Source organism: Rhinolophus sinicus, chromosome 16, assembly GCF_057876585.1.
Source record: "Rhinolophus sinicus isolate RSI-liver-muscle chromosome 16, RSI-T2T, whole genome shotgun sequence".
In the NCBI taxonomy this organism is placed as follows: domain Eukaryota; kingdom Metazoa; phylum Chordata; class Mammalia; order Chiroptera; family Rhinolophidae; genus Rhinolophus; species Rhinolophus sinicus.
The window spans coordinates 104,112,211-104,125,651 of NC_142516.1; the positions used below are offsets into that span (position 1 = coordinate 104,112,211).

At 38.0% G+C, this 13,441-nt stretch overlaps 1 long non-coding RNA gene across 1 annotated transcript in view; it reads left to right on the forward strand.

Moving 5' to 3' along the window:
* The first annotated feature begins 8,835 nt into the window (after window positions 1-8,835).
* Window positions 8,836-13,441, forward strand: part of LOC148755084 (uncharacterized) — a 33,121-nt gene continuing 28,515 nt past the window's right edge. The window contains exon 1 of the long non-coding RNA XR_016019192.1: window positions 8,836-9,953. This is a non-coding gene — a long non-coding RNA (uncharacterized LOC148755084). The remainder of the gene's footprint in view (window positions 9,954-13,441) is intronic.

Below are 13,441 nucleotides of genomic sequence, written 5' to 3' on the forward strand. Positions count from 1 at the left end.
TTCTTTGTTTTTTTTTTTTTTTTTAAGATTTTATTGGGGAAGGGGAACCAGGACTGTATTGGGGAACAGTGTGTACTTCCAGGCCTTTTTTTCCAAGTCAAGTTGTTGTCCTTTCAATCTTAGTTGTGGAAGGTGCCGTTCAGCTTCAAGTTATTGTCCTTTCAGTCTTAGTTGTGGAGGGTGCAGCTCAGCTCCAGGTACAGTTGCCGTTTCTAGTTGCAGGGGGCACAGCCCACCATCCCTTGCAGGAGTTGAACCAGCAACCTTGTGGTTGAGAGGACGCGCTCCAACCAACTGAGCCATCCGGGAGCTCAGCGGCAGCTCAGCTTAAGGTGCCGTGTTCAATCTTAGTTGCAGGGGGCGCTGCCTACCATCCCTTGCGGGACTCGAGGAATCGAACTGGCAACCTTGTGGTTGAGAGCCTGTGCTCCAGCCAACTGAGCCATATGGAAAGCAGTTCAGCTCAAGGTGCCGTGTTCAATCTTAGTTGCAGGGGGCGCTGCCCACCATCCCTTGAGGGACTCGAAGAATTGAACTGGCAACCTTGTGGTTGAGAGCCCACTGGCCCATGTGGGAATCGAACCGGCAGCCTTCAGAGTTAGGAGCATGGAGCTCTAACCACCTGAGCCACCGGGCCGGCCCCTATGGTGGTAATTCTTGTATTTTAGGTTGCTTCCTATGTGAAATAATTCAGAATCCACTACCATTTAAAATACCTAAGGATAATTTTGCTGCAAGTTCCCAGGACAAAACAAAAATCAATTCTGAATTTACGAAGTCACAATTCTTAAAGCATCCCAAACCCATGAAAGATTCGGTCTAGAAACCAATTCTAGTCCAAAAAGATGTTATTTCATTCCTGGCTCTTGGTTTCATTTCAGTAATAAGAGCTTTAGGTGAGCCAGTTAGATATTAAGGGATTGAGAATTTATTTTGAAAGAGAATATGGTCTGATAAAATTGCTTTTCCCTACCTTCCAGGCCCTAAAATTTCATGGTTTTTTAGGGGGCTGTGCACATTTAGGAGCACATATGTTCATTCAGCAAATACTTACTAAGCGTCCTTTATATGTCCAGCATGTGAAGTATTAAGCATTGAAGATACATCTGTGAAGAAGAAAGACAACTGCTGCGTCAGTGGAGACTCACAGTCTAGTGAAAGGGACTGATGGATAACCAACTCATTCCAATACAGTTGTGATCAGTACTGTACCAGGGAAGAACAGGCCCTGGAGTTTGGGGACCATTTAGGATAGAAAGTGAGATTTTTAGAAGGTAAAGCACATGGGCCCATGTCATGGAGGACTTCATCCCATACTGAGGACTTCATTCAATGGATCATGGGCCACTATTGAAGGTTTGTATTTTGGAAGGAACATGTTAGTTTCTGTTTCCCAGTAATAATAGTAATGCAGAATTAGGAGAGAGGAACTGCTGTAACAATTGCAACATCTCAGTGGCTTCACACAGTACCGTTTCCCCGAAAATAAGACCTAGCCAGACAATCAGCTCTAATGCGTCTTTTGGAGCAAAAATTAATATAAGACCCGGTCTTATGTTATATCACATCATACCATATATCATGTCATACTCGGTCTTACATAATATTACATAAGAAACGGTCTTAACAGTAAAATAAGACTGGGTCTTATATTAATTTTTGCTCCAAAAGATGCATTAGAGCTGATTGTCTGGCTAGGTCTTATTTTCGGGGAAACACGGTAGGAGTTTATCTGCTTTTACCACATTCCATTGAGACAGATTCCAGGGACCCAGACTTCTCCGTTTTTCAAACTACCTGGCCAGTGTGGACAGTTTCCCCAGAATGCTTGAATTATTAAGTAGGCTTTAAAGTTTATTGATGCCAGTAGTTGAATTGACTACTTAAATTGAAAAGGCTTATACTTTCCTATACAGCAATGGTTTTATTAGAATTTTTAAAGATTTTTGTATAATCATATAAAACACTTGACACATACTCAAAACATTTACAGTCATTGAGTTGACCAGATTGGCCTAATGTGGTATCCATGATTTTACTTCATTTCCATCACTAGTAAGACAATTTCCCTTATTACAGTCAATTGAATAGAGGTGCCCCTCTCACCCGAGCTTTGTAACTCAGATATCTCCCAGGAATTTTGGAACTGCAATTGAGATTGTGGGTTACCATTTGAACCCATGTGCCATGTCTGAGTGCAGTCTTGGTGTGGCCATGGACTTGGAAAAACCAGAGAGTCAATGGTATGAAAAAGGTGACAGAGTCAAGCAAGCAGAGATGACTATTCAGTTTTCTGGTGGGTTGCGGAGAGACTGATCTATACTTAACTGTCCTTGACTTCCATAAGGCGGTCCATCTTGTGTATGTTTGTGCTGACCTATGAGAGCTCTAATCCAGCTCATTTCCAGCAATGTTCTGTTCCTGTCACACTGGTTGCAAGAAGAACACAGAAGTTAGAGAAATAAAATTGTGGCAAGTTGTTCAGACTTTGATCATGACCACTCATCCGTGACAGTGAGAATCTGTCTCAAAATGTGGCAGAAAATGAAACAATGGATGTGGAAGTGCTCTGCCCAGCTCTGTAGGTGTTGGCAATTAATGCTTTTTGTGAACTCTATCACTGGTATGTTAGCAAGTCAACACTGATCTTATTTTTTAATGCAAATATTTTCACTTCCATTTTTCCTGTGTCCCTTTTAGAGTCTCCACACCCATTTTAGTAAGTGGGATGTAAACAACCCAGAGAAACAACAACAAACCCCACAGTGTTCCAAATGGTATTTTCTCAAATAGCATAAGTGGGAGTATAGAATGGAAAGGAACTCAAAAGCAGCTTAACAATGTAAATGAAAACTGATGGATATTGGAATGAAAAAGTCCAGACTCCACATTTGAATGTGGTTATGAGTTAATGTGGGCTGAATCAGTAAGATTCTGCTAAGTGCGCATTTTAAGTGTACTAGAAACCCCCTCTTCTGCCTAGTGAAGGTTACCCAGAATTATATAAATCCTATTCTGAGATTTGGACGCCATTCCTTGCATATTTAACTCTTTGAGACTTATGGATAAGGGCTTTATGTGCATCTGTTTATAAAAAGGACAACCCCTATTGCCACAAAACTACAGCGCTATCAGTCAGTTGAATATCTCTTACAAAGTCAGTGCTAGCTTTCTTCTCTCTGGGTCTTAATGTATTACATGAGGAAGAGCACAGTTTATTCTCAGCTCTCTTACTATTGATCATTGTTAGGCTTTTATTGAGCAAAAAGTATATATGTAATATATATATATGGGGGGGGGGATACAGATTGGTGCAGCCACTATGGAAGGCAATGTGGAGATTCCTCAAAAAATTAAAAATAGAATTACCATATGACCCAGAAGTCCCTCTCTTGGGAAAAATACAAATTTAAGGGTTTTTTGAAGTATTTTTTTGTAGATCCCACTCTTAATTCTCCCAGCCTTCTATTGTAGATTAGTCCTGAGAAACAGAATGGGGAGAGACAGGGCCCTTGAGAGCTCAAAATCCATTCCTAAGTAGCATAAACCCAGATAGTCCTAGCTCTCTCCTGCTTACATTTGTAAATCATTTGATGGGACTTCTATATTCATTTTTTAAACATTCACATTTTTAGTATAAAAATCAAGTAATATAGAAATGTTGATGGTGAAAAGTGAATGGCTCCCTTCCTACGACATCCTCTCCAGTCCCATTCTCCAAGGGAAGCTGTTAACGATTTAATGTGCTGTGTAACATTTTAGATCACCTGTTTCTTGCTCTAGTGATAAAATGCCTTCCTCTGGTCAGATGATGTCGTCTTACCTATCACGAACTGGGAGTATGAAGACCAACCCAGAAATCCCATACTCTACACCATCACCAAGTCCTCCACCTCCCAACATCAATCGTGGCTTAACCTATGTCACCACATTCAATTTCTCCACCCCTACAATCCATTCTGCATGCTTGCAGCCACAGCAATCTTTAAAACATGCATTTGATGTTTTCTTTATCACACCCCCTGCTTAAAAGACTTGCCTTCCCCTGGCTCTTAGGATAGACACTGAAATACTTAATGATGTCTGGTACATTCCCAATTCACCTCTCAACCTCCTGAATCACATTGGCCCTTGGCCCTTTGCATCCTGCCACATGGGCTACCTTACAGTTTCCTGGTAAATGCTATGCTTCCTCCCCTGAAAATTATTCCATCCTTTCCCCATCGTGCCCTTTCAGATAGCTTCTAGTCAACCTTCAGAATTTAGTTCAGATGTCCCATCAAGGGAAAACTGCTGAGGCATCAGGAAAGTTTCTCCTGTTTCACAATTTTATAGTATATTATTTCTCCTTTGTGGTATTGAATATGGTTAAAATTTTATATTTTTGTCAGTGTTGCTTGTTTGATTAGTATATTTCCTTCACTAGATTCGGCAGTATTCTTAATAGGATGTCTGACACCTAGTTGGAGCGCCTAATTATTGGTTAATACAACATTTCCCAGCCAGTTGTCTAGATGTCTTCCAAAATCTGTGCTGGCTTTCTCCTCAAATCTGTTCACTCTGGATGTGAGTAAGTTGCCTTAAATAGAATCTTATCATATCTTTCTTTTATAAAATTCTATGATGGCGTTCTGTTGCACTTAGGAAAAAAATCCAAGCCCTAAAATTCTTCCCTCATTAGATTTCTCACTTTTCTGTTTTTATCCTAACCTCTTCCTTCTGTTCTGGCCTCCAGATAAGTTGGTGGCTCTGCCTGAAACAATTTCCTTTCAGCCTGCCCTCCCTCCATCCACTCAAGTAAAACATGTAGTTAATGCCTACTCATCTTTCAGATCTCAGATTAGAAAGTTTACTCAGGCTACAACAGCTCTCTTTATTATCTGTCTCCCTGAAACCTTCCACTAGACTATTAATAAAGCTTAACTCATCATTGTGTCCTCTCTACTTGGCACATAGTAAGTCTTAACATTGAATGAAAGAATAAACTAACTTCTTGGTCAACTGTAGCTAGAAAAGAAAAAACACAGTTCAATATCAACATTAAAACCAAGGTATTCCTTGGCAGGCAATCTTCAGCATTCGAATGGACAATTCAATAAATATTTGTTGACTGAGCAATATTTTTTGGATCAATTCATCTGGTGAGGGTTTTACTTGACGTCTATTTCTTCCCGACAGCCGCATTATGCAGACATAGGCTTATTCTAAATAAAATGTTCTGTGGGGGCCATATTAAGATTTTTATATGACAGAAGTGAGTGCCCGATGATACAGATCTCCAAATGTTTGAAACTAAGATTATGTCTTCTTGCATGCTCTGCAGAGTGGAATTTGGGGCCAGATGCTCTTCCACGTTCAAAAGGTTAGCAACATTCTTTTAAGGCTGAGTGATTATCAAAAGGGGTATATATTTGGTTGTCACAAGAAATGGGGATGCTATTTGTATTTAATGGGAGGGGCCAATGATGCTAAGTGTCTTAAAACTAGGGAGTCCTGCGCAAAAAAGTATTGCCCTGCCTAATTTTGACAGTTATACCCCTGCTGGGAAGCATGGAAGGAGACTCAGAACTGATCAAGGTATCCATTAAGCCCCCAACTTAGTGGAGCCAGGCATGGTTTTCCATTTGGAACGTTTCTTATAACAAACCATAATTAGCCAGATACCAGTTTAGTACCTAAACCCCACATACCTAGCTTTAATCAACTCCAGAGAACATTGCACTTTAGTTAACCCCTAATTATCTGATATCCAACTCCTGTCACAAACCTGGCTGAGGCGTCCAAGGAAGGTGAGCCTGCGAAATTTGAGATTCCTCAACTCCTTCGTAGTCAGCTGGCACTCTAGAAAGCTACTCTTATCTTGAATGCCTTCCTTCAGCTCTCCATAGAAATGCTTTCATAGAACCATGATTTAATATTATTCTCTTGACTTTTGTTGAGGAGTGATAGAAATAAAAATGAGCGCTCAGCCTTTATAAAAGAAATTTCTATCTTTTTGTAAAAGATAGAAATAAAAGCATTTCTTCACCTTTTATGAAAGTGCTAGTGAAAATGTTACATAATATTTAGTGTTTCCTCTCTAAATATTCTTAAATTTAATGTCAGAAAAAATTTTCTGATACATGCTGACATTAGATAATAGAGCTAAATAATTTGTTTCCCTTTTGCCTTGGTTGTTGGGAAACTTGGAGCTAAACTTTGTACTCAATTAATTACTTTTAGCCGAGATATTTCTGTACATAAGCCTTTTAGTAGTTGGCTCACGTGTTGCTCTGTATTTTAGATATATTAATAATTTACCTGCAATAAAGTGCATGTAAGGGTTCAATGAATTTTGATAATTTTATACATCCATGTTAATAATCATTGAACATTTTCATCACCCCAGAAAATTCCTTTGTGCCCCTCTCCAATCAACACTCCTCCCAATGTTGCAACAACTTTCTGGTTTCTATGACCATAGGTTAGTTTTTGGCTGTTCTTGAACTTCGAATGGAATCATGCAGTATGTAATCTTTTGGTCTGGCTTTTTTCTCTCAACATTTCTGACATTCTTCCATCATGTTGTTGCATGAATCAATCGTTCTTTTTTTGCAATTGTTGAGTAGTAGTTCACTTTTTTAATATACTGCAATATGTTTATCATTTCTCCTGCGTACGGATATTTTGGTTGTTTCCAATATGTGGCTATTATGAATAAAGTTACTATGAACATTTGTGTACATTTTTGTGTGTGTGTGTGGACAGCTCATTTAAAAAAATCTTTAATGATTTAATTGTGCAAATATCTTTATTGTAAACCTCATCTCTTTATGAAGGGGGAGTAGGTAAAGTATAAATAATAAATGCATGAAAATATAGCAGTCCCACTATGGTTAGATTTACAGTCATAACTGAAACACGAAAAACAACTTATAAATTTTAGTTTCTCATTGTTTTAAAATTAAAGACTAAGCTAAATATATAACCTATCCCTTCAAATAAACTCATGCAATTTGGATGCCATCTCATTTAAATTCCCCGTAAATTATAGGTTGCTATCTTTTCAAATCCCCATTTTCCTTGTCCAGCAGATAGATCAGATTTAACATATTCAAAGCCAAACTTGATTTTCCTCCTCAAATCTAGCCCTCCCACGATTTTCTTAACTTCCAGTTTCTCAGGATGAAAATATGGTGTCATCCTTAATTCCTCTCTTTTTCATAAACCTTACATCTAATCCATCAGCAAATCTAGTATGCTTTACCTTCAAAATACCAGGAATTACCAGGAATTCAGCCACTTCTTACTCTCCCTGTCACTAACATACTAGTCAAAGCCACTAGCATCACTTGCTTGGATTCATGCAATAGCCTCCTAACTGGTATTCTTGCTTCTATATTTAGCCCCAAGAACTTATTCTAAGCAGACCAGCCAGAGTGATCGTTTTTAAATCTCAGTGACATCATGTCACTCCTCTGCTCAAATCTCAACATTTTTATTCAGAATAAAAGCCAAAGTTCTTACGATGGACTGGCTACCAGGCCTCTGAGAACTTCACCTTACATCATCTCCCACTCTCCCCTTTTCTCACTCTTCTCTAGTCCCATGGCTGCCTCACTTACTTCTGAACACACTGAGACCAATCCTGCCTCGGAGACTTTGTATTGTATTTTTACTTAGCCCGATCCAGGCCAGACCATAAAGATTGCTTCAAGTTCGAGATGGGCAAAAATGATGACTAGAATTTGGCTCAAGATTCCTGAAATGGCTAATAAGCAATTGTAAAGAATATACAAATAGTGACTGGAGACACTTTCCCACAGCCTCCCTTGTTTTCTCCTAAAGTTTTCTCAGGGATTTGGTGGGCTCCACAGCTCACTTGGAGTGAGATGTTCACCACATAAGAGGAGCTCTGCCTCTCCCCCCAACACCCAGCTGTTCAAGAACCCGAAACAAACTGTGCTCTCTTATTCTTCTGCACACATCGATATGGATCAACAAGCCCTGTGCATGGGTGTCCTTGTGGCTTTGACAATCTCCCCTTATTTATGCCTGTACTCCAGTAGGATCTAAGAGTTTTGCAGTCTGCCCCCTTAGGGGCCTTCCCGGCCATGACCTACCATTCTCCAGCGGTCTTATCATCACCTGACATATATTTGTTTTCATACTTCATTGTCTGTCTCCCTAAGTAAAATAGAAGTTCCCTGAGAATGGAGACTTGACTTCTTTTGTACTTGCTGTATCCCCAGTATCTAGAAGAGCACCTGGCACATAGTAAATATTTACTGAATTAATTTTGTTCAGTGTATTTAACATCGTATTATGCTGTCTCCTTCTAAAAGAATTGGCATTATTGTACAGACTCTGTGGCTGCTCAGGTCAAACTAAGCCAAACCTTTTTGCTTTTTCCTTTCCTTTTAGTTACAGAATTTTATTTAGGGCTTGGAATGGCCATTGGAATGCAAGTTGCACACACCTCGAATTTGGTACCAGTTTTTTTGCTGTGTTAAGAAAGTGAGCAGAATATTGTGTCTTTAGTAGCCAGTGTAGAAGAAAATCTATTTTCTTATTTTAATATCTAAAGTTCAAATTACCTCTAATATAGGGATCCCTTGAATATTTTAATGCTGAATCACATTGAAGAATAAAAAATGGCAGAGCATATTGAAATTCAGATTGATTCACAAGTAAAAGTCCTCTTGGTAACAGCATTCTGAGAAAGGACCTGCTTGTGCAAAAGTCTGCATTTTTTTAAAATAAATTTATTTATTTATTTAAGATTTTTATTAAAATATAGCCAACATAAATATTATATTAGTTTCAGGGGTACACCGTAGTTATTCAACACTAAAGAAGTGATCACTATGATAAGTCCAGCAACCATCTGATACTGGTCCACACGATCACAATATTATTGACTATATTCCCTATGCTGTACATTACATCCCCATGACTTATTTGTTCTATACCTGGAGACTTAAACCTCTTACTCACCTTCTCCTTTCCCCCCTTTTTAAATTTTTTAATTACAGTTGACAGTTAATATTATTTTATATTTATTTCAGATGTACAATATAGTGGATAGACATTTATATAACTGAAGAAGTGATTCCCTTGGCTAGTCTAGTACCCCCTGGCATATACATACCGTGTTTCCCCGAAAATAAGACCTAGCAGGACAATTAGCTTTTGGACCAAAAATTAATATAAGACCCAATCTTATTTTACTATAATACAAGACCGGGTCTATATAATATAACATAAGACCGGGCCTTATATACTATAATATACAAGACCCACTCTTATGTTAATTTTTGCTCCAAAAGACACATTAGAGCTGATTGTCCGGTTAGGTCTTATTTTGGGGGGAACACAGTAGTTATTTCTGTATTATTGACTGTATTCCTTATGTTCTCCTTTACATCCACATGACTATTTTGTAACTACCAATTTGTATTTCTTATCCCTTTACTCTTTTCGCCCTGCCCTCTAACCCACTCCCATGAACACCCCAACAATTTTGTACCCACCTGACACCATACAGTTATTACAATATTATTGACTATATTGCTTATGCTATACCCTATATCCCCATGACTACTTTGTAACAACCAATTTCTACTTCTTAATACCTTCCCTTTTTCACCCACTCTCCCAACCCACCTCTAATCTGACAACCATCAAAATATTCTTTGTATCTATGAGTTTGTTTCTGTTTTGTTTGTTTATTTTGTTCTTTAGATTCCACATGTAAGACTCAGATATGGCATCTGCCTGCGTCTGCATGCCCAGATGGGGAGGGCTCAACAAAGAAACAATGGCTTCTGCCATCTCCTCTCTCAGGGAGAAAGCTGTCACTCCAGCCCTTGCCCTGAAGGAAGACAACTCAGTTCCTCCCTGTATGTCCTCTGTCCCTCTCAAGCTGCTGCTGCCCCAGCACTGGAGATCAGAGAGAGAGAGTCTGTCAGCACGTAAGTCTTTGCATAGTCCCTTTAAGAGGAATGCCTGGGACTCCAGCTGCCCTCGTCTCACTCAGCTACAATCTCCTCCGGTTTTCACAACAAAAAGTTATGGGCACTTCTTTCTCTGGTGCTGGCACTCTGGACTGGGGAGCTTGGTTTGTGGTTGGGGCCCCTCACCCCTCTGGGGGGGGGGAACCTCTGCAGCTAAGATATCTCTCCCAATTTTCAATGGTCACACATGGGTGTGAGACCAGCCCATTCGATGTCTCTGCCCCTTCTGTCAATCTCGAGGTGGCTTCTTTTGTATGTTCTTAGTTTTAGGGCTTTGGTTTAGCTAAACTTCAGGCAGTTATCCGTAATGGTTGTTCTGTAGCTGAGTTGTCATTTTGATGTGGTCATAAGCATACTGTTTGAGGATGAGGTAAGTACAGTGTTTATCTGCTCTGCCTTTTTGGTTTCTCCCCAAGAGTCTGCATGTTTTAAGGTTTGGATTTGTGTGAATGATACAGAAACCCAAAAGAGAAATTGTAGCTTCTTCTCATTGATTCATTTCAACAAATAATTTTATCAAGTGTTTAATATATTACATCCTCACTTTAAATATGCAATCCTAATTGTGATCTACTTTATTTTAAGTCAACATCGTCTCCATAGTAAAATATTTTCTACTAGATGACCCAGAAAATCCAACTCCCTAGTAGTCAATAAGTAACATTCAGTGAACATCCATGTGTACAGAATACAGCACTAAACTCCGCCCTAAAGGAGTTTGCCATTTCTATCTGCCTGGGATTATTGATTGAGAGGAGAATAATAAACTTGACTCTATTTCTGTAATAAGCCTCATTGCTTCCAGTGGAAGAAAAGATGTTAACTAGTAAAACTGTTTTAAAGTCATCTGTTTTTGTAATATGGAAACAGGTAATGTTTGTTTTGCAGATTTTGAGAGGATATTTGATATTGATGTAATATCAGTTCAATATTACATCAGCGCAGTTTGGAGCCAAGGGTGGGGCTGATGCCTGGGAGAGATGTGAATCTTGTATATCTGACTCATCCTCTCCAAATACTCTAAGACCATAGTCAGGAAGATGGTTACTATGTCTCTTGCAAGAACAAAAGCATTCCACACCAAATTCTAGTCAGAAATAATAAAGATAGAAAACAGAACAATCAGCTTTTAAGAAGTCATAAGAAGTACATAAAAACTAAATTTCCACATGACAAATTAATGTGGCTTTTGTGAAGAACTTTGCTAAATTAAACAAGTCTGGCAAAGATCAACTCTAGACAGAGGTTCTTTGGCCAAGGATGACGAGGGCCATGACAAGGACTAGCTCTGGTTGATCGCACAGCCACACACACACGGCATTGTTGGTAAGGAGAATTTAAACCAGAGCAGAAAAGTCTCAGATAGAAAAAATGCAGACAAAAACAAAACAAACAAACAAAAAATTCTAAACAACACAACAGAACACACTGACAAAAAAACTTCACAAGAAAACATAGAGTAGTTGGTAGAAATTGCCTTGTTTCAGCATTGATGTCTATCAATACAGTTCACTTAAGGTGACAACTTCAAGACAAGGTGCCCCTTGTTGACCTGTTATTTCACAAAAATCAATCCTTAGCCAGAAAATAGAAGGTCCCTTCTCCTATAAGTCATACCTTATCAGAAGCCTGGGCTTTCTGCAATCAATGTTAAAAATCCTTAAAAATTCCAGATCTCCTGGCAATGACTTTGAAACACAATTCTAAATATTATTGATTCACCCAGCCATTCCTAAAAGTACCAGAACAGAGGACCAGTTAGACAGTACAGGAAGAGGTACAGGAGAGACACATTTGCTCATTACCAATATCTTTTTGTTTTTTTAAAAGATCACATGCATCTTTGACTTTTTATTATGGAAATTTTCTAACATAAACACAAAAGTAGAAACAATAGTATAATAAATTCTCATGAGCCTATCACTCAGCTTTACCAATTAGTAATATTTTGTCTTTCTTGTTTCATCTATCACCCTTATTTTATTTTTATTTCTGCTGAAATAGTTTAAAACAACTCTCAAATATTATATCATTTCACCCATAAATATATCTTTTAAAAAACAAAAAACAAAATCACAATAACATTATCCCTATCATCAACAAAATTAACAATAATTATTTTTGTCATCTAAATGTGTTCACATTTCCTGAATTGGCTCAAAAATGGCTTTTTATACTTGATTTGTTTGAATTGGGATTCAAGCAAGGTCTACACTTTGTGCTTGGTTGCTATATCCCTTGAGTCTATTTCAATCTATAAGTTCCTCTTCATCTCCACCCCACTGACATTTATTGATTGAAAAGTTGGGTCGTGTCTCCTGTGGAATTTCTCAAATTTTGGATTTTTCTGATTGAGTTTCCATGGTATCATTTTAAATGTTCCCTTATCCGTTGTATTTTTTGTAAACTGATAGATCTGGAGAGGGATTTAATTCAGGTTATTTATTTATTTAAGCAAGAATATTTCATTGGCTGTGCTATAATCTTATTGTAGTGTATACATAGGAAGTGATGTTCAGCTTGATTAGTGGGTTTATATAACTTTATTTAAAATTCTTAATTATGAATATAATATGTTCATTGTGGGAAAGTTAGAAACTATAGGTAGCAATAAAGAATAACATAACAAGGAAGTTTATTCCCACAATCCAAAAATGATTACTGTTTACATTTGGTAACTGCCTTTCTATGTTTTTTTCTATTTTGGTTGATTAATCTTGAAACTTTCTCCTTTTTCTCTCTTATTGGACTTATGCTGCCCTTTTAAATATCATTGAAATTAGTCCTTTAGTTAACAAATATTTGGGGTGCCTATTTTTTTGTGTGTGATACTGGAAAGAAGGAAGGAAGGGAAGGAGAGAGCCAATGTAGTTTGAGCATCTGCTATGTAGCTGTTGCTTTTTCATTATTATTTTTTTACTAATCTTCACAATGACCTTGTCAGAGAAGTACTATAGTCCCATTTTATAAAAGAGGAAATTGAAACTCAGACCTCTTGGAGTCTTTAACTCTGAGTTCAAAGAGACTTGAAGTCTTCTGTTCCCAAATCAAAGTCTTAACATTCATTTCCTTCCTGAATTTTGTGGTACTGATATGAGACATGACCATCCTACCTAGTCAATTAAGAATGTACTTGACGGACATGAAAGAAAACTTAGTAGTTGCTTAAAATGCTTGAGAGATTTTATTTGATATTTAGCAAGACAAACTAATTTAGGCATATGAGAAAAAAGTACAGAAAGTTCTCCATTTTTCAGAGGTTTAAAAAAATGTTGCATGTTTTCCATGCTGTACTTCATCCTTACTGTTTATCTTTTCTTGTGGTGCTGGTAAAAGAATGGAAAAATTGATAAAAACCTGTGATGGAAGAGACTGGGTTTTGGGTATCTATAAATCTTGTGTTATACCAATTCTTAACTGCGTGAACTAATTCCAAGAAGCACAGA